Consider the following 23,727-nt stretch of genomic DNA (forward strand, 5'->3'; position numbering starts at 1 on the left):
GAGAAAGTAATTATGAGTGCCATAGCTATACAACGTCCAGTCCTTCCAAAATAGACCCACTAATTAGTGACCAAGTATTTAAATATATACATGTATAGGCATCTTGCTCATTCAAGCTACCACACCAAGAATGATACAAGAGTGACCTGCCCACAAGTTATCCACACTACCATGATAGTGGCATAAAGCTTATTGAAATCACAAACACCATTTTTTATTGGATTTAAGGCCTGCTACAAACCATACTGCCCGTTTATACCAGAAGTATTAATGAGGCCAATATCTCAAAATGATGTAGGTAATGCTACATAGAAGAAAACATAGTACTATTATTTTGTTATATGAACATGGAAATAGCATCAGGCATTGCTGCTAGAGCAGATTAATGATTCAACCACCACTCTTGAGAAGAACTTAGCTTGTTAGCAGTGACAACCACCTTTACAATTTGGAAAACTAGTTTGTTTAGTAAGGTCAGATAAAGATGTTTTTGTCAGTGGGTCTGATGTAGAAAATCTTAAGGAACAATTTGAAGTTCAGAAAAATATACTCTCAGGGATTTTTTGAGCTAAGAAGCAAAAACAGTACCCCAATTAACACTTGCAGTCATGTCTTTCTCAGTGGAGCTGGGTTCGTGATCAGATTATTAATTTCTTGTATACATTTTTTGCCCTTAGTTTCCTGATATAATTTAATAAATTGTTAATGAGTACAACTTTACGGCTGAAAATAAAAATTTATATAAAATTTAGATTTGTGATTCTTTAATATTTTTATAGGATTACTTTTTAGGATAATTAATTCTTTCATGGTAACTTCAAATCGCAGCCTGCCAGTAAAGAGAAATTGGTTGAAAAAATTACCTTGCGAGTTTATACTTTGTTAATCTATAACAAGTTGCTTAGCTACAAATGTATGTGGGCTCTTGGGGATAATCTGTTTTCTTATTTTTTCTCATCCAGAATATGTAAAACATTTGCTCATGTGAGGGTTTTAGGGAACACATTGTTTTTAACGTATACTCATTGTAATCATTCATTTAAAGAAAAATTGAATGTACTCACAATGTAATTTTTATTCTCCTTGGGATATATAAGTTGTAAGAGAAAAAATAAAGTTGTTGGCTTCTGTTGGAGTTTGCTCCACCCACTAAAATGTGTATGCATATATGAGTATGTATGTAAACTTGGTTGGAGCTTACTCCTTGGAGTTTCTTCCATCCAACCAATGTGTGAATATGTATGTATGTATGTGCATATGTATGCATGTATGTATACTGTATGTATGTGTATGTGTAAAATTGTTGAAGCTTGTTGGAACCTTCACATTGGAGCTCATCTTGCTTAATCTGTTTTGCGTGTGTGTGTATGTGTGTGTGTGTAAAATTTTTTCACCTTTTTTTCTTTTCTTTTTTTAGTAGCTATAAGTAGTTCCAGCCCAGAGATTTAAGCTTTGTACCATCCAAAAAATGTCTGCTAAGAAATCAGTTGCCCTAACAGCTCAGATCACCATTGCCAGTCAAAGCTGGTCTTTGACATTTCTTCCACAAGACCTTTGTCTTTATTTACTGTGAAGGTTGGCCAAGTTTCTAGTACTAGACATGATTTCCTTGATATTACTTATGTCTTAAAAACAAATATGGATCTATTGTTTACTGCTAATGTATGTACTCCACTAATGTACCCTTAGTGTTCTTGTGCCATGCTAGTCATTGATGTGGCTCATAGGCATCATATTTGAGTAGAATTGTTGGTTCTGCTTTTCAAGCATGCCTGGCCCCATAGAGTACCCTAAAATCTAGTCCTCAGAAAAGAGGACTTCTTGCTAGTTTCATTCTAGGAATATCTGGGTCCTGTGTCTGAAGTGGATGGTGTCTTTGTTAACAGGGACTCATACTACCTCTGAAGGGCAACCATGGACAATTTCACTAAGGTATAGGTGTCTTTTCGACAACCCTGGACAAAATAACTAAAAAGAAGACTTCTAATGCCTGGTGCTGGAGTTTCTTCACAGCTTCCCTAATATTAATATATTGATTTTTGTCAGAGTCGGAGGAAGTGTTGGCTTTGTTTCTTAACAATTAGACTTTATTATACAACCCAACTATCCCATTCAAGAGGGGAAATGGTTAAAGGGAAAAAAGAATAAACCTTCTGGTAGCTGTTCCATGGGGCAGATCCCTAGGTTTCTCTGGCCTGTAAGATGGTCCTTTCCTTTATTCATGTGCGCTTGTGCTCCGAACCTGCAGCTTTCTCCTCTCTTCATCTGTGTCTCTCTGTAGCGCACAATGCACAATGGCTGGTCTTCTCTAAGGATCCCTCCTCCCATTGATGTTGGATTAGAAACACAATAGCCTGGCTGGAGTCCCGGGTCCATTTCCTGAATTCTAGAGCCAGGATAACTCCACTCAGTCTATCACAATGTCAGTTTCGGTGGGGTATCCATGGTGTTTCCAAGCACCTTCACCTGGGATAATGCCTACAATCCTTCGCACAAGGTAGCCATCTAATATCAACCTTCTGCATGCATAATATGTAGTTTTACCATTGTAAGTTGTTGAAGAAATTATTTTGCTTTAAAATACATTTTGTGGTCTATTGTTAAAGCTCTGTTGGCTATAGCTGTATCCGTTATTTCTTGGGTCTCTGTTATACTTCGACAGCCTGTTGGTCAGCTCCTGTACTACCTCTATGCTCTTTGGATTATAAAATCTTATGAGTATTATTTGACCTCAAATACTGTGATACCTATATTTGGGATCTTATAATCAGATTGTTTTGGGATCAGCATAATTTTTTAGGTTTTATACATTTGTCAATAATTTCATTCAATTTTGATGGGGGATTGCACTTGATTCACAGGAAATTTTGATAATAGGGATACTTTTATAATATTCTTATGTCTATCATAGTGGTCTGTCATGGTACCTTGTTCAAAATTCTTCATTGTTTTATAGTTGCTATTGTAGAAGATTGCTTAGTACGTTTGTTGACTTGTTTGTGTGTGTGTGTCATACATACAACTGTGCACTCATATATGTGTTTATATGTGAGTGGGCCAATGTGCACGTGTTAGAATGCTAGAGGAGTAGTTCCAGCGTCTTCTTTTATTGCCGTCTACTTTTTTACCATGAGTCAAGGATGCATGTGTTAAATGCATTAGTGACTGTGAGTTATTACGAATGTATCAGTGTCACATAAGAGAAACAATCAAAAGGACTTCCCCCTTGGAGTCTTCTGTGCTTTGTCTTCTGTTCTGTTATATGCATTTGAATCTGTGACTGCCTGATAAGAGTATATCTCCTGTTCTGTGTCTGTTCATGCATGTGTGTGTGTGTGTGTGTGTGTGTGTGTGTGTGTGTGTGTCCTAATAAAGGGTTGCACTCTCTTTATTGATCAACACTGAGTACATCCCATGAGAATGAATGAGAAATACTTTGCAGAAATAAAAAGAGTTTTACAAGTGGTAACATTTACTGACTCCAACTGACCCCAACCAACCCAGATAACAGAGTTTACAAACATCATTGTTTATCAAATCAATATCCAAGTGTTGTGTTTAATGTATATAGTGCAAAATTATAGAAGATTGCTTTCAACCATTTTATTCACTGATTTCAGCAAATGATAGGCATGCATTGTTTTAGCTCTGGGAGTGGAAGAATACATCATTTAAGATAATAGCTATGTATTAACTTAGGTTGCAAAACTTGGTTATAAGGTAATTCCAAGGCCAGTAAGGTTGATTGTTTCATTGTGATCTTAAAATTAGCTTAAACAAACAGGCTGAGTACACAGTAGGATAGTAGTCTTAAGTCTAAGTAACCATAAGATTCATTATGAACTCTGGCATGAGGCTCAGCAAAAGTCATACCCTCAGAATTTAAGAGAATTTTCACAATACTTCATCATAGAAATGAGACTGCTATTTTGTCTGGGTTGGTTTACCACTGAGCTCACAGTATCTACCACTCTCCTCCTTCCAGCACCCGGGGTGCCTTGATCTATGGTCATGGTAGGGTTTATTAGACAAAGGTTTTGTGAATTGAAACCCAGTGACTTATTATTGTGTGAAAAATACTTTTACATGTCATATTCTGCATGGTTTGGTCCTTGAAACCTAATTGGGACAGTGATGGAATCAAGAAAGAACAGTTACACAGAAACAAGTACAGAGAAGGTGCGAACAGATGGGATTTTTGGGTTGTAATCATGATGCACCTACTAGGGCACAACCTGGAACCTCAGCACATATACTATATAAAGCCTAGGAGAGAGGGTTAGCTAGTCTCAGTAGGTCTCTATCAGGCACAGCCTCAGGTACACAAGGAGGAGTGCATATCATTAAACAAGCTTATTCAAGATATCATATGCTCCCTATACTTAACCACTGAGTGAGTCATTTAGAATAATTATCATTTTTTTAATCCTTGATTTCGTTATTTTTGTTTTGCCTTCAGCTTGTCCTGAGTAATATTATGTTTATACCTTTCTCAGTATGTTGGATGTTTTTGTTGTTGTTGTTTTTAAAGATATATATTGCACAGGAGTGCTTTATCTGCAGGAGAGAGTAGCAGTTCTCATTATAGATTGTTTTGAGCCACCATGTGTTTGCTGGGAATTGAACTCAGGACATGTGGAAGAGCAGGAGGTTCTCTTACTCACTGAGCCATCTCTCTATCCCCATATGTTGGCTTCTTATTACTGTCAATCTACAGATTTTTGTATGTAGTTTCATTTTCTCTACATTATTAAAATTCCTTATACCACCTAAGATATTTTATCCCTGAAAGATTCCTGAGATTATTTTAGTCACAGAAACATTGTTCTGAACAGCATTAATCTATCTTCTCATCAATTTTTATTCTCTTTATTTAATGTTCTTGCTTTAATGCAGCCAAACCATTAAGGACTCTATTAAGTGATAATATAAAAAGTGTTCCATTTTCTCATTCCTGATTTGAGGAGTGAGCATCATGTCAAATGCCTGTACTGCAGTCAAAGGTTGTGAGAACCCTGTGTTTCACATATGGCTAGATATGTCACTGTCCTGTCACAAGGGCTACCTGGCTAGTCCTAGAGCTATGAAACCATAGTTGTTTTTCTCTTTAGCCTAAAGACTGGAGCTATATACCTTTCTCTATATTTCTCTGCACATCTTTTCTGTTTTTGTGCCTCTTTCCACTATTCCAGCCCCTACTCTTCATTCTCAAAGCTCTTTGGTCCACATGACAGAATAATCTTTCTTTTTAATGTATTAGCTCTTTTCATTCATTGAGTGAATGAACATCTGTTGATTAATCCAACATCTCACTGTGGATTTTTTTCATTATTCTCTACAAGCAATTTTTTTAAATGAATCCCATTGGCAACATAAAGAAAATTTGACCCTGCAGCATAAATTCATACACTGTTTCAATATGTAAAAACTCTTGTGGTGCATGCCAAGAGATTCTGAATCTATGCAAAAGAAAATATATACTAGTATGTAATGTGACAGTAAGGTTTATCTAAGAATGATCCATTTATACCTAATACTAGGCAGAGATGGAGTAGTCTGCAAAAGTAAAAGTCAACAACACAGTAAGTATAGAGTATTCTTTGATTATAGGTAATGAAAAAATTAAAAATTCTCTTAAATATATGTCATGATGTGCTTTTGTAAGGCCCAAAATGCATCAAATTTATGGGTTGTGAAATTCATATTTCTTGGAATTGTATATAAAATCAGGAATATATTAATTTTTATCTCATTTCATGGGATAAAAACTGGGTATAGGAGTCTTTAAGTAGATTTATTCTATGCCATAAACAATCTTAGTTTTTTGCTGGTGTCAGCTTGTTGAGAATTTAATGTAAAATTATTAACCTAGCATCTATTAGTATATTTTAGTATTATTATACTACTCATGAAACAACACGAAATTATACATTAAGTGACTTAATTGTAAAAAAACATATTAAGGTAGTGATTATGACATCAGTAAGAGCAACCTATTTCTTAGGATGGCAATTTTAATTAGTAAATTTATATTATATTTTATAAGCAATATAGTTAGTTGAATTTTTTCTCTCTTTTTCAGAAAGGCTGTTTATGCACAGGCCTGGATCTCATTTAACATTTTCTTTAGATCAAGCTAGCCTTGAACTCAGGATTCTACCTGCCTCTGCCTCAGAAGTGCTGGGATTAGATGTGTGAAACACCATAACCCAGCATAATGTGTGGTTTATTATACATAAAATATTCTCAATAAAAAAATTATGGTTTTTCACCCATTATTTCTTGGTGATGTAACAGCCAGATAATTATTGTTACATGTTGTGAATGATCAAATCATGTCTAGTATGGCACACATATATGATTTTAAACATTTAAGAAAAATGAGAAACCTTTTATAGGATACGAAAATATGGTGCTTGTGGAACTGAGAAATCTCATTCTGAATAAAGAGGAAGCAAAATTAAAAAAAAAAACAAGATCAACAGGATTCTCATGAAATGAGAAGATGTTGATCTCCATCACCTCCAACTCAAAGTTCAAGTCTGTCAAGGTTTGTCCTCAAAAAATGGCCATGTTCAAAAGTGTTTATCCTTGAACTGTGAGTATCTTGCATGAGACAGGCTGGAGTATAAGACAAAACAATAGCTAAAAATGCAAATGGTCTTAATGAAAAAAGCTGAAATATAATTATGATATCACTGATATTCAGGTAAGTGAGGGTCAGGCAGATTCTTGGGTGGAAGTGGAGATCGTTACGTAAAATGAAGTCAAACATGCAAGGAAAGACAGGTTCACCTTGACTTATTTTATATGTAAAAATAATATCTCTTCTCATAGGCTAGAACATTTTCATAACTGTTTTCTGGAGGCTGTGTGAGTAGTGGAGACAAAGAGCATGAAAATGTTTTTGTTTTATTTATATATATATATATATATATATATATATATATATATATATTAATTTATTCTTGTTACATCTCAATGGTTACCTCATCCCTTGTATCCTCCCATTCTTCCCTCCCTCCCATTTTCCCCTTATTCCCATCCCCTATGACTGTTCCTGAGGGGGATTTCCTCCCCCTCTATATGATCATAGGGTATCAAGTCTCTTCTTGGTAATCTGCTGTCCTTCCTCTGAGTGCCAATGGGTCTCCACCAGGGGACATGGTCAAATATGAGGCACTAGAGTTCGTGTGAAAGTCATACCCTACTCTCCACTCAACCATGGAGAATGTTCTGTCCATTGGCTAGATCTGGGTAGGGGTTTAAAGTTTACCGCCTGTATTGTCCTTGGCTGGTGCCTTAGTTTGAATGGGACCTCTGGGCCCAAATCTGCTTTTCATAATGTTCTACTTGTAGGTTTCTAGGACCCTCTGGGTTCTTCTACTTTGTTATTCTCCCATGTTTCTCTGAAAATGTTTTTAAATAGGTACCGACTTACAGATACAAAAAGATGTAATTCTGCTATGTTGTTAACAGTAACATGAGTAGATAACCAAGAGTACAGTTTATTTCAAAAAGCCAGAAGAAGGGATATTGAACATTTGTCCTTTAAGTGGTAAAATTTTAGGAGATATACACTCTTAACCTTAAAAAATATAAAACAATGTATATATTTCAATAATATTATATCACTATATTAATTATATTTATAATTCTATGCTTTACATTCCAATAATACAAGTTGAATTTAAAATGATTGCATCAGATAGTTAGTCAAGCAACTTTTTATATAAGGAAATCCCATTATGCCTTAAAATATATATTATGTCATAGGCAAAAGACTACTCACCCTCAGCAGTGTAGGGTGACATGCAATCACCCTACAGACATGCAATCAGTTGGCAGTCTGTTGTTTTAACATGATTATTATCATACAGATTACCAGAACCCACTTTTAATGTCAGACATGACATCAGAAATCTGTAATCTGACAACTTAGAGAGAAAATCAAGACAGATCTCACCTGTCCAGGCAGCCTAGCTGAACAGGTGAGCAACAGGGTCAGTGGGAGAGCCACTTTCCAGGGTACATGGTAGACAGGAACTAAATGCCCAACACTCACCTGAAAGTCCACATACATATGCACATATGTGCACATATGCATAACTACTGCACACAAAGATGCCCATACGCAAACACATACATAAAAATACACAACACAATGTATACTTAAAAATACACAACACAATGCATGCACATGCACACACACACACACACACACACACATACACACACACACACACACACACACACAAATAAAAGTGAAACATGAATAAAATATTTTCCTACAAGTTCTACTAATGAGAAAATATATTTCTGATAAAAATATCTTAAGTGGTTTATTGAAATTAAAAATATTGTATCCAAAAATGGGAATTATTGAAATGCCTAAATATATTTTAGTGAGATCATTTCTTCTGGGATGAGGAAGGAAATGGTTTCAGAAGTAGATGGTTTCAGGAGCCTGTGAAAGCCCCCTGGTTCAATCTTCAGTACGCAGATATAAATGTCTTTCATTTTTCTTAAAAGAATAGTTTTGATCACATAAACCTAGAGAGTATCTTATAGAATGAGTAAATGTCAAAAGTATAGAAATAAACATCAATAATTAAGAAAAACAAGCACCTCAGGGACATGGTACAGCATGCTCAGTAGAGCTACAGTATCTTATGGATTTGGAACCGTTACCGTCTGACGGTTCCCCCACTTGATACTCTCTGTCCCTTTTCCTCTCCTCCTCTGACAACAATTCATGTCTGTCACCTTGTTGCCCAAAGGAAAGCTATGCGACAATTTAAAATACCAAAGAATATTCTTTATATTATTGCTAAACATCTCATCACCAGTTTGCGTTAAGAGATTTAAAATTCAGATTTTCATTAAAAAGGGGAAATCAACACCATATGTTGTGCTAAGCCTATGCAGCTGCTGCTACAACAGCTTGATATCATGTGAATGGAAAGGCAGCCATTCCTTTGTATGACATACAGGATTATAACTTTCTCAAATGTGGTTTTTAATATTAAGATATAAGAAAGCCTGGTGAAATAGGATAACTTAGAACTCTCCAAATTAGTATTATACAGAAGAGAATTCATTCTGAATCAGGAGCTAAATGAGTATCTATAAAAGAAATTAAAATAGCCAACTACTCCTGAAACTAAACTAGAAAAGCAAATTCAGAGAGGAATGTTCTCTATTAATGCATCTCCTCTAGAAATCTCGACTTTATTGCAATGTGATGTTTGCCTAAATATCAATCTACTTGGCACTTTTATTGCAATTCTGCAAATGGAAAGAGAGCAAATGAACCATTTACTGCTTTTATTTTCTGGGTATAATCATGTTTCTGTTTTTCATTCAATGATAGTCAATTTTTTTATGCGCTCTAGCATAAAACATTCTTCAGCATTAATGATCAGTTATGCTAAGAGCCTGAGATTGTATACAGTTCTCATTTATATTACAATGTACATAATGACTTGACAAGTTATTTAGAAACCTTAGTTGAGAAGTTAGACAATAATACACTATTGTAAAACCTTGAATATTTTATATAATGTTCATGGCTAGCCACATATGTGACATAAAAAGAACCATAGCAATCTATCTTAAGTTATTGGATTTAATATAGGAGTCCTAACCAAGGAAGAAAAATCTTTCTACAAATACCCTAGAAGAAGACTTAGTAATTTTTATTTTAAAAGTGAATCTTAAGAGACAAATTACATGCTTTTAATCAATTCAAGAGATGTCTTTCATGATGAATAATTGCATTAAATTATTTCACATATACATAATAGCTGTACTATCAAGAGAACAATAGGTCAGCAATATAGTATAAAAATAAAAAAGTCCTTGTGATAGAAATGATACAGGAAGCTATTTTACTTCCAGTGAATAGATTATAAGTCTACAGCATATGAAAATAAAAATATAAATACAGTCACAGGACACTGCAAAATATTATTAAATGAAGTGCAGCAAAATGTAAAACGAATATTATATGGCCAGGTATATATTACCAGAAGAAATTATACTGAACTTAATTTATAAAAACATCCAAACAAGCATGTCACATTATTAAGTTACATAACACAGAACAGATGGTCATTTAAAACACAGCAGAAGTATTTGCTAAAATTCAATAATTATTTATTATATTTCACTCAAAGTACTTTGAATACAAGTTAATCCATCAGTTTCTAAAGGACTATTCATGAATCAGTAGCACTCATGTGCTTCAGTGAAAATTAATACATTTTTAAAGCATTGTTGAAAGAAATTGCTTGTGTAAAATAAAGCATTTTTTTTCTACTCCCATTTTAACTCCCAAATAATGACATGGAGACATACTACGTTTATTAATAAGCCCTAAATCAATAAGCTGGGCAGGTACTAATTTATACTAACCCGTATATGCTGGTCTGGACTGTTACCTGCCATGAAGTCTTGCTCTGGCCACTCCTGCTCCACTGTTGTCCTCATGGAAACATCCTCATGGCCTCCTTCTCATCTGCCTTTCTCTTCTTCTCTGGGTCTTACCTGAAACATTCTTACTGGAATCAGAACTTCAGACCTAACTCTCCTGGCCAGCTATTGGCTGTTTGGCTTCTTTATAAAACAATCAGAGATTACGGAAAACAATTTTACACAATACTACTGAGACAGGAGATTTTTCATAGGGATGACAATGCCTGTGTCTGGACTGCAACCAGATCTCAGGTCACAGAAACCATCATCTTATTACACAGTACAGAAGACCACTCCTTAACAGGCATGTTTATTATTAGATGTCAGTCTACACGCTGATCTACTAAGTCAATGCAGCCATCACAGAATGTCCATTGTGATATACATATTTAATTATTAATAAGATGTTCCTAGAATAAATATGGCATAAGAGGATCACAGAAGAAACATTCTTTAAAGAATAAATATGTTTATCTTCCCACACTTTCAGATTTTAAAATCATATCCAGAAGAGCAATCATTTTGTCCTGTATCATGTTGGTATACAGATATAACACTAAAACAGAACTGAGTTCATAATAAGTTAGTTTATAACAAGTTTGTCATTATAATTCTGTAGACATTAGTAGAATTTTCTATAAAATCAATAGAAAATGAGTATCCTCACACAGTCAGTGCATATGTCTCTATTAAACAACAAACTAACTCATAATTTGTCATTTGTCTAAAATCTAAAGAAAATATTAAATGTGAAGGGAAAGCTACAGCAGAAAGTTTTTATGGCTTTAGATCAAGCAATAGTTATTTTCCATATGAATCAAAATTAAAAACAACTTTAAGCTGCACATCAGTATAATAATACACTGCCTTTGTGGAAGACTGTAGTATACAACACAAGCTGGCAGCATAGTTTAAATCTTAACATCTTAGTCATTCTAATGCTAGTGTCGCAGATGTACACTTGGACCACACTAGCCTTAAACATTCATTTTTATTATATTCACACTGCATTAAAAGGACCAGAAAAGTCTAAGAAATATGCCAAAGACTCCACAATTTCCAAGGTCTTTTTGGACAGAAGACAGACTACCTCTTTGGATTCTGTAATACATATGTGAATAAGAGCACAAGTATCAAGTGTGGAGAAGCTAAACTCATGGACGGTTTGGGGAAATGCCAAAAAGTCCATCCCTTCAGCAGCAATGATCAATGTAGGATGAAGAAGAAGAAGAAGAAGAAGAAGAAGAAGAAGAAGAAGAAGAAGAAGAAGAAGAAGAAGAAGAAAAAGAAGAAAAAGAAAAAGAGAGATAGACTTAACACCTTAAAATTGCTAAAAATAAATAATAACCCTGACCTAATTTATTGTAAGATGAATGTTTTATAGATTTTTCTGTGTATAATATTTTAATTCATATAGCAGAATTCAGATCATGATTGGGTCAAATAATATTTTTGTCATTCTTCATTGACATGATGTGTTATGTGTATGATTTTTTAAAGAAGAGTGTATGATTATTTTAAATTACAAGTGATTCTAGTTTCATTAATACTATATTTATTTCTGTTTCGGAAGGTAATATTGCACCTAGTTGGTAATGCCCAACTTTCCACCCAGATACAGGGTGCCAGTTAAAATCACAGGAAAGATTCATTCTATATATCTATTTATATAATTGATTGTATGTTATCAGTTTAAATAGCCGGGAAAACATTTCTTCATTGTTTCATAGCGAAGCTAGCCTTGCCTTGTAGTGATTTCTGTTCATAAGCTTGTTATAGGAAATAGCTAATGGTTAAAAAAACAGTGATCTATTATTCTTGTCAGTCTGCATATATGATCCTATCTTTTAGATACTGAAAGGCATTTTAGTACATTTTAAATATAGTACATTTTAATAATATCTAACATTTCTCAGAAAATTTCTGATACACTCAATTGATATTGACAATTATTATATAATTAGTATTTTATGTAAGAGTTAATATATTTCTCTGGGAAACCACTTAATTTACAAGTACTTCTGTTAAGTAATTTTGTAATCCATGAGTTTATCAGGACTCACTAATTTTATTATACCTAAATCTATGTTTCCCAAATCATAACAATCTTATAGTGGTACAAAAAAGTGCTCTGTGACAGGTTGAGCATTATTTAGAATGATTTCACACTCAAACTTCAGGCCAGTATTATAATACACTGCCTTTGCTACAGTCGATACTATATAGTTCTGGCTGAAATCACGTTTTCATATGTGCGCCTCAACCTCCCTCATGCTGATATTATGGATTTTACCTGGACAACACTTAACTAAAAATTATTTGTTATTATATAAGCATATATATACATATATATTGTTAACTGCATGTTATATTTTTGTATATTATATTTTGTATTATGCTTTGTTAAGACTGTCAATGTATTATTTAAATTCATGTATGGACATATTTGCCAGCTGATAGGCTTCTGATTGATGGTTTGCTCATGATACCTCAACTGCAGTGAGAAGTGAATTAATAAATTCATCATGAATTCATATTTTCAGAATTACGGCCTAGTTATATGTAGTAGCTCCCCCAGGAGATTGACTTTGATCTCTTGATATGTCTTGTCTTGATCTCATGTCTCTACCCCCTTCCTGTCTCTATGTCTTGAACACCATGGCCTTATTTGCTTTGAACTATCATGCACTCCGAGAGCCACAACATTGCACCTTACTACAACATACAGTAGAGGAATCAGTTTATCAGGAATCAAAACCTCTGAAAATATCATGCAAGTTAATTATGCTTTGTCACAGTGATGTTAAAGCCGCTAACATAACAGCATTTATTTTACAGGAATATTTTCATTATTATCAACATTAAATTTCAAATTCAATGTTATTCCTGAGGTTAGTTGTTTCTCTTTCTTATAAGAATTCAGCACACATCTCACTAACAATTATCAGCAGTATGGAAGGATATACAAGAAATCTTCCACCTCTAACAGCTAATCCATTAGGAAGGGATGGAAAGATTTGCTTTTAACCACTCTCTCTACTTTACATTTATGCTGGATCATATAATAGTTTGCATTCATATATAGACTTGATGCCAGTATTTTAACCAATGATTGGCTCAAAATACTGCCTATAATAGGAGCCATCTATTTTCTAGTCTAATTCCATAAATACAAAATTATACAAGAACTATGTATAAATAAAGTCTCTGAATACAAAACACAGCAACACAGATTAAATACTGAATGCAATGAATAAAATATTTACTAAATTAAATTGTACTAAATGAAGAAACAATTTTATTATTTTCAAATATAGTGAACTAAACTAAGACTTTATAATAAGCTCGGAGAATTTCTAAAGAACTTTTGCATTTGCCTGTGTGACTTATGTTGTGCATTTATATGTTCCCAAAAGAAATCCTAAAGTTTGCAGTACATCATTCCAATTGGTTTGAACAGCTCATTTTTATCACTGATTTACAAATATGGAAATCACATTTCAAAAAACATCATTGTTTTAATGTGATATAAATGTGCTCATTAAAGAATGCACTGAGAGGCAGTACACACCTTATCAAAGACGTTTCCTCTTTAAATTCTAGATCACCAAAGATGATTTCGTGATAAAGTTTCTTCACAAAATTTGAAAGGATATGGTAGATCAGATTTAACTATTAAAATAAAAAATATATGGTTTGGTGAATTCAGCCAGACAGAAAGGAATGGTTACATGAAATGCAAAATATAAGGAAAGTCATGCCAGCATAAGTAAAGAGAATGTGTATATACAGATACCTTGAATGTGCATGTGTATATGAATATATACACTCATATGTATGACTATACACATTCATATATATATTCACATATATATTCATATATATATATATATATATATGGAGGTAGGTATGAGGGAGTGGTTGTGGGTGTGTAAATGTGTCTGTGTGCATTGAATGTCTATCTATGTACATGTATGTTTATGTGTTTGTGCCACTACGCATTAGTATGTATCTGTATAAATGTATTTTGTGTTTCTATGTGCAGACATGCATACATGAATATGTGTGTGTGTGTGTGTGTGTGTGTGTGTGTGTGTGTGTGTCTAAAAGTACAAGGTAATAAATCTACCTAACTGGAAATTTTAAGTTATTATTAGAAATGAGTGTGACTATTTTTCTTTGCTCTTTTTGTTTTGTTTTGGGTTTGGGTTTTTTGTTTTCTGTTTTTGTTTTTGTTTTGTTTATGACAGGGTATCTCTATGTAGCCTTGGCACCTGGACTCACTTTGTAAACCAAGCTGTCTTCCAACTCACAGAAATCTGCCAGTCTTTGTCTCCGGATTTCTGGAATTACAGATGTGCACCATCTTGCCTGGCTTAGTGTGACTCTTTAAAGAGTTAAATTACCATACAAAATTCATACATTCCTAAGAAAAGGTTTCAATAGAGAACAAAAAAAATTTAAAAATTGAGTTTCAGAAAATTAAGGAAGTTATTGACAGAAGCACTAACTAGACACTGTGTGTAAATGGGTATTATCAAGAAACTGAAATCTTCATATTTGTGGACAGAATGCACTGAACAGTATGCAAAACTTCAAGAAAAATAAGATGAAGGAAAGAGCATTATAATTGGCAAAGATGTGTTTGCCTTGTACCTACAAAAGTTATGAATGTAGAAAAATCCAAAAGTGCGTATGTTTGATAGTAACTTTGAAAGCCTAAGTATAGAAGTAGAGATTAGAGCACCCATGTGTTTCGGAGTTCTCCTCTCAGAGGTTAGAGTTGAAACCAGAAAAGAATATGAGCCACTAAAGGAAGTATTGATGGAAATAAGTGAAATCTGACATTCTATTCTTATTTTACAAAACTTTCAGAAAAAAGAAAAAGAAATAAAGAAGAGTGTCACCCTATACCACAGAAACCTGCTTACTAGTGAGAAACCTATGTCATAGCAAACTGCCCCAAGAGTCAGCACTAAAGAAAATAAATGGTGTGAACACTTTTACTACGTGCCTGCCATCTGTTATTAATTGCACTGACTGAGTGAGGGACTATTTGTGCAGCTGCAATAAAGTGAACTGATTTTCAGGAATAAAAATATATAGCATTCATTGAGTCCACAGTAAGGCTGATGATTAAATGAAATACATAGAAAGGCATTGGTTTTAAATTGCACTTTAACTTCTTTGGGAGTCGAAATATTTTTCTTACTGGCAGCAAATCCATTCAACTATATTTATAATACAAGAAAATGAAATCAAGTCAATGTAATTAAAAAATTATAAAAACTAGAAGCTTTGTATTTGATACATTCATAGAAAATGTTAAGGACCTCAGACAGATTTGTAAATGGTTGAGGGCTTCATGTAAGGTTTTTAATAACAAATAATAGCAATGAGTTTTAAAATCAAAACTGAATGCTTTTAAGTCATTTTTCTTAAAAAATACTTAATGGTATTTGAATATAAATTACGTCTTGTGATTTGCTGTCCTGATGGGCTCTCTCTGTGTGTGCACCTCTGTGTCTCTGTATTTATATGTGTTTCTTCTGCTTTTACTTCTGTTGTCTGTCTGTTTGTTCCTATTTGTTTTTGTTTTATAAATTCTTATTTTATATTATTTTAAGGTTTTAAGATACCTATTTGTTTTCTAAGGAGAGACAGAAAGGGCTATGAATTCATATGGGAGGGAATGTAGGGAAGATCTCAGAGGAATTGGGGTAGAGAAAACCATAATCAGAATATATTGTATGAAAAAATATGTATTAAACAAAAAATTTAAAAAAAAACAATGATCACAATTTACTAAAACTATAGTGTATGTAGTTTGGGTTATGAAATAAATATGTTGCAAACTTTAATTCTAAGCTTAAGTCACCTAAAAATAAGGAAGATAGTGCATTTGATCAAGTTACTGTCATTGAAAGTAATACAGGAGTAACTAGTCTAAATATTAGTGAAAAATATATTTTGATTGTAGAAAAAATTTGAAAACCTTTCCTTAAGCATGTCTGGAAAATTTTCGCTGCCACTATTTTAAATGAGAAAATAAGGAAATGCTGAAAAACATTTACATAATGGACAAATGTAAATCCATTCCAGTTATAGAAAGAAGCTCCCTGCTGCCTTGATTATATTATGCATCCCTGCTGCTCAATGAACTCATACAAACTAAAATAAAAATATCCTTGTTCAGTTATGACTTTGAAGCAAAGAAACTGCAGTGTGGTGTTCCATTGCTTCCTTCACCCCTGAAATCTAAGACCATGAATTATGCTTGCTACAGATATTTGAACATAAAATCATCTGCTTGAAAGATAAACTATGTGGAATGGCATATATGAGAATCCTGCTTTAACTGCTAACGTTAAAGAATCTGAGATAAAGGAAATTACATTTTATTGTGCTTGCTCTTGATTGTCTGTTCAATGAGTTGTCACAGAATCCAATTTCCACATTAGCCATTTTCTCGGTAAAGGATTGATTCTCTTGTTCCATTTATGGTGGAGTGATAGTTCTGGAGTCCTCTTGACTTATTATGAAAAGTGTTTATTAAATCACCAGCCTTACAGGGGATAAAACTTGTCTGTTTACATAATACCACTTGCTCTGTTTTAATCAGCCTTAAGTGCATGACTTTGAAATGAATTAACAATAGGAGAAATATATTTCAAGCAATATTACTTTCGTGACAGTATTATTTCTCACATAAATAAAATGGAAAATAATTTTACTTAATAAAATGTGGGATGCAGACATAAAATAAATGCAAATGCAACATTCATAACCCAAAGAAACAGTTTTCGGGAAATGTTTTTTTTTAACTCTATACAAATCAATGAAAAAATATCTTCTCTGCGTTCTATGAATTCAGATTATAGTAGTATGTTTGTTATGAGTATACTTCCAGTTGAAGCCATCTCGTGTAACTTTCATATAGAAGGATTTGTACTTGGGGCTGCAAGTTGATTAAATCATTAAAACCACTTTCTACACCAATCTAGTGACATGAGTTTGCCTTCCCCACATCTATGGAAGGGAGAGGAGAGATCAACACTACAAAGCACCAGGAGACCTTTGCATGCACGTGGCATGTGTTCCCCCAGCTTATACATACACATGTAGTAACACAACCACAGTAAGATAAAAAAGAAAAGATGAAATCAATTTCAACGTTTTCAAATTTCTTAATCTTGTAATCAACATCAACGATCAGTGAGGACACAGATATTACAATGCATGTACAGGGAAACTACCATGGCACTCTCAGCAAAACAGTTAAAAGTACTTATGTCAGAAAGTATCAATCTTAAGGATAATCATAGTGTGTGCTACTCCCACTATAATTCAACATAGATGCATTTTAAATGTTCAAGAAAATATTTAAATATTTTAGCTTAGAAAAGAAACACACAGACCAATAAAAAAATCATCAAAATAGAGTCATATTGTTATATCCACTGACATGCTACCACATATGTGGAATATATATATTGAAAACTTAAATGTATTTCAATAGTTATGACTAGATTAAGATTTAAGGACCATGGTCAACTTTGACAATCTGTATCCAGTAACATTATATGGAATGAGTAGGATATATTTAGGAATGTATATCCTTATACATATATTCATAGGATAGCAATAAATGTAAAATGAGGCTATGAATTTGATAAAGTTTAGAGAAACAAAAAAATTGGAAGATTTGAAGGAAGAAAAGAAAACAGAAACGCTGTAATTAAGTTATAATTGCTAGAAAATGATTAGAGCCTCATTCTCATTAATTTGACTATTAAAGCAAAGATTATAAACAATGGAAACTTATCTCTCATTCAAACTGTTTTTAGCATAGATTAAAGTTTCTTTCTCTCTTTTCTTTCTTTTCTTTTGTTTTTGTTTTTGTTTTTTGTTTTTGTTTTGTGTTTTGTTTTTCGAGACAGGGTCTCTCTGTGTACCTTGGCTGTCCTGGACTTGCTTTGTAGATCATGCCAGCCTTGAACTCACAGCAATCCAACTGCCCCTGCCTCCAGAGTGCTAGTATTAAAGGCTTCTACCACCTTTCCTGGCTCGATAACAGATTCTTATAAGTACACTTGTCTCCAGGTATAAGGGATATCCATTCTAGTCACTTAAGAGCTTTTCAATGCACAACATCCAAATAATATTATAGTATTATTTAATTTGAAATATTAATTTCAAATTTAGGAATGAATGTTTAAGAAAAGAAAGTAAGAAATGACTTAGTCATTGAATATTGAGAATAGGCATGCGTCTCAGAAACTGTCACCACTCTTCTCATTCTTTAACTTCCATTACAATTTATTCTTTTTCTCCTATTCACATTAACTCATCATAAATTATTCATAAGACAGAAGGAGGCAAACTCTTTAAATGGGAGTCTATATAATTTTCATTATTTCAATAATAGAATTCATTTTTCTGATGACAATGAGAGCAGCAAGACTTAACCAAACAAAAAGACTATGATCAATTTTATGCCTAAGGTAAGTTCTAGAAATTGTTTCTTTAAGTCCTTTAAGGTAGATATTATTTTCCCTGGCCAAGTTAGTGGAAAAGAAAACAAATTAAGATATGTTGTGTGACATGTTCCAAGTTGCGGTACAGTGTTTATTGCAGATGGATACAATTTTGCAAAACCATTCTTGATCCCACTTTAAAAACGGGAGCTTTTGGGGCTAGAGAGATGGCTCAGAGGTTAAGGGTGCTGGCTGCTCCTCCAGAGGTCCTGAGGTCAATTCTTAGCAACCACATGGTGGATCACAACCATCTATATTGTGATCTAGTGCCCTCTACCGGCCTGCAGGAGTACATGTAGGCAGAGCACTGTGTATATATAATAATAAATAAATGTATCTTTTAAAAGCAGCTATTTAGCCTAGTAAATGAGAAAGAATAAAGGATGCCAATAAGATGCATGTTACATCATGCATTTAAAGAAAACCAGAGAGCATTACAATGTGATTTAATATTGGTGCTAATCAATGAAACAACTTCTCAACTTAGAAAGAATACTTTTGAATTTGCCATTAGGTCCCCAGGAAATCAACAAAGATGTGAGGGCTTCAAAATTACAGGATTCCATTTCTAAGCTTCAAAATACTCGTTTCTTACTGGGCACAAGTATACCTGGTTATTCATGATCACCAGACCCAAAATCAATGTATCATATATACGAATCATAAAATGACACTACTCAAAAATAAAAAGAATTGCATGTCATTGCAGACTACACTGATCGCAAACTGAATAGGCGATATAGCCCTTTTGGAGAACCATTATTGTGGATCCTGTCTGCTAAACCAAGACTAGTGTCTTTTCTTTGTTTAGAAATACAGATAATATTTTGTTGCTATATGGCTGTCTATTAACTTCCAGGAGTGATAATGATTTGACCCAATAATAAAACCACATCTGGATCAGCCTTTGCAACAGGAGTCACTGTGCAATTATATCTTCAATAATCAAATTTTATAATTAGCAATTCACATCTGTTCTCTGAACGAGTGAAACAGGTGAACTGACTAGGCTGTGAGGATGATAGTAACCCCTGCGATAGATACTTCTAAGGATTTGGTGGTGTTTGATTCCCTAATTTGCATGTAAAAGTCTTGAATATTTCTATTCAGCATTCACAATGTAAAGAGCTTTTTTTCATGGATCTCTGATCGAGTAATCATGGGAAGGAAGAATCAGGTAAATTTGTAATGATGTATGATTTTATGATGTATTATGAAACTCAGAAAATAGGTCTAAGAGCTTCAACCTATTATGACATGTACATAACAGTATTATTTTCCCTCTTATAATAAGTAAGGAATCATAGCCAATGACCAATATTCTCAAAATGCCAAAATAATTTCCATATTGTAAGAAAACTCCAAAGAATATCTGTAACAATTTTTATAGCCTATGTATTGAAGTCTTCTTGGCAGACACATACTCATCCTCAAAAACTACAATAAATTGACAAAAAATAGTTACAACACTATTTTAACTTTTGACATAATCTATTCAACAGATTTATAAATTTTAACCTATATTAATTTGATAGAGAGTAGACTTACCATCAAATTTGCGTACAAGATATTGCTATCTACAAAATTTGTGACTGTATTGGTTAAACTGATTCATCTCTGTTCCCCTCTATATTTTGAGCTACTGTTACATCTCTTGGGATCAAATGTGATGAGCTGTTGTCTTCCATAGTGGTGCCTCATTACTGGAATTGAGTTGTGGAAGCTCAGCTCTGAGATAGTAATTTCCACTTAATTTATTGCCAATTGGAAGAAATTATCAAGATTTCACTAGGTACTCAAAAGAGAAGAAACCATGAAAAGATATTCTGAATATAGTGAATACAGTATGTTCTAGATTTACCTATGTGTATCTTAACAGGTAAGGAATGAGATGTGTCATAAATATTGATTTAAATCTTTAATTTAGTTTGTGTTCATTATAATATGACAAGTAGCTTTACCATTGGATTTAATGTTGCCTATCTAACTGTCTATGATTTAGTTAACAGGAAACCAAATGATGAAATACTTTCTCATCATTTGATTCAGAAAAATGAACTCAGAATGTTTATATTGTTTTCCTTTCCTGGAACATGAATAAAAAGGTATTCTTAAACATTGATCTGAAATAGATATAATTATGTCAGTCTTGTTATACAGGTACTTTTTTCATTTTAAACTTTCAAAATTACATGTTGTTCTCATGCACAACATATTTTATGTCCCCCATTCTTTGTGTTATCCTTTGGGCCTTGTTGGAGCTTGAGGGAAATTGTAGATAACAGAGGCAATAAGGATATGAGCATTAACTATCCATTGCAATACAAGCATTTTCTTTGTAAAACATCTTAATGTATCTGTCTTCTCTGAGTTTATATTGCTGTGAAGAGACATTATGACCATGATAACTCTTACAAAAAAACCAAACCGACCAAACAAACAAAAAACCCATGAATGGAAGTTGGAGGAGGCCTTACAGTTCAGAGGTTTAGTCCATTATTGGCAAGGAGAATAGCAGCCACAGGTCAACATGGTGTTTGATTGGCTGGCTGCAGGAAAAGAGTGACAGTGGACCTGACTTGGGTTGCTGAAACCTCAAAACCCAAAGCTACTGACACACTTCGTCCAACAAAGCCACACTTGGGCCAGCAAGTCCAAACCTCCTGTTAGCACCACTCCCTATGGGTTATAAGGCACCATTTTCAATCATACTCTAACTGTATTCTTTCCTATTTTGTGAACTTTGTTCTTCCTAACAGATGCTTGCTTGTATCACCGGAGAACTTTTTGAATTGTAGATTCAATCTCAGTCGAGAGTCATATCATTCACCTACAAAACATGAGAAGGATTTTACAAAGTATCTTTGCTGTAGACAAGGTTTTCCTTTATGGTGACACTAGAATATACACAGAAAGGTCTAAAGAAAAAAAAAGAAGGAAAAGAAAAAGAAAAAAAAATCAATGCACCAAGATCTTCATTACGTTACTTCACAATTATCTTTTCCTCTAATGCCTTTTCAGATAAAATATTAAAAAAAAGGCTTGCAAGTATAAAATTAATATGTCTGGTTCATAGTACTGCCTTCCAATTTTCTTGAAAAAATGTTTCATTTGGCCCTGCTCGCCTACAATTATATACAGAAGAATTATAGGAAAAAATGGCTTTAGCGGAGTTGACTTGGCACAGTAAAATTTCAATACCCACAGTCTGAGTTTTTATACATTTTGGGTATGAATCAGAACTGTCGGAGAGTATTAATGACAATTGTTTCAATTGTCAGTTTCTTAGCTTCTATTTTCATTAAACTGTTATCTATAGTTTATTGGTGAATTAGACTTGGGGTTTTCAAGGTTTATTGCTAGCAAAGTACACTTTACAATTTCATGACTCATCATGATATGCTTTGGAAATTTGAAATATTTTATGCAACAAGGATCTTTTGAAGCTCTAGTGTGCAGGCAATGGTCTAATTCTCTAAGGAAAAGTTAATATATTCCTACGTGGTGATAATCCCAAGGTGGAATATAATATGCTCTAAACTACAATACATTTCAATATAGAAGATCTACTTTTCATGATAAAAACCCCAAATACTTGCATATTTTATATTTTGCATCAGTGTATCTCTATTCATCTCAAATCTATGACCTGAAATATGTACTATTTTGATAATTTTAAAAAAAATATCTATTGTGATATTTTTGATCATAGAAGCAGAGTTCATAATGAAGTGAATAAAATTGTATTACTGGAAGTACTAATCACTATTTAAAAATTAAATAAATGTCATCTCAATAATTTTACCAAGGAAGAATATTTTGAAAACTGTAAGGGGACACAAATAAAATCTTGGAGACTCATGAAAATATAATTTAGATAGGATCTAAGTTATGAATAATTGGCAATACTGTCTTAATGTGAACAAAACAGTGAATACTTTAAAATAATAAGATTTTCTCCTTTTAGTGTGCTGCTTTTCCTACATATATTGTAAGATAATCATAATTAAATATTTCTTTCCTTTACATTGTGATATAGGAAATGATGTGTGTTTGTGTTTGTGTGTGTGTGTGTGTGTGTGTAAATATGCAAACATGTCAGTGTTAGGTGAGATGACTGAAGTGAAAGTTCTGAACCTAAATATAATACAAAGAAGTGTAAAAGAGACTATCCATACATTTTTATTGTTATTAATTAGTTGTATTAAAATATTTACAGAAATTAAAAATTTGTTTTTTGGATTGTTCAGGATTGTTTTGTAGCTATATTAATAAAATAAGGGTTTTTCTCTATCAATTAACTTGTGTAACTTACATTTTGATTCACTGTGTGTCTTTTTCCAGGCATAGACAAAGCAGCATCTCTTGACTCTGGAGAAGCGAACAAGCGAATACTGAGAATCCATTTATGTCCAGCTGCAAGATCCAAGGAGGTTATTGAAATGATAAATACTTTCCTGATATAAAGCTGAATCTTTTCATTTGTGCTTCTCTGCCAATCAGTTTTAACAAACTTTTGCTCAATCTTTAACTCCAAGCAAAAAAAAAAAAAAAAAAAAAAAAAAAAAAAAAAAAAAGACAAACAACAACAACAACAACTCAGTGTAAAAATCAGTCTCTGTGCAAACTTGATCACATGATTTTCTTTCTTGGAACTGATGATGGAAGGGGAGGACCAATTCTCTGGTGGTTTTCTGACTTCCATAAATATACT

General features: G+C 33.3%; 1 pseudogene across 1 annotated transcript in view; it reads left to right on the plus strand.

Moving 5' to 3' along the window:
• Positions 1-23,443, plus strand: part of LOC311597397 (alpha-1,6-mannosylglycoprotein 6-beta-N-acetylglucosaminyltransferase A-like) — a 37,894-nt pseudogene extending 14,451 nt beyond the window's left edge. Inside the window, exon 3 of the transcript XR_014783628.1 lies at positions 23,358-23,443. The product of XR_014783628.1 is annotated as an alpha-1,6-mannosylglycoprotein 6-beta-N-acetylglucosaminyltransferase A-like (transcript). The remainder of the gene's footprint in view (positions 1-23,357) is intronic.
• The last annotated feature ends 284 nt before the right edge of the window (positions 23,444-23,727 follow it).

This window comes from Acomys minous (assembly GCF_964271855.1).
Source record: "Acomys minous genome assembly, chromosome: 5".
Lineage (NCBI taxonomy): Eukaryota > Metazoa > Chordata > Mammalia > Rodentia > Muridae > Acomys > Acomys minous.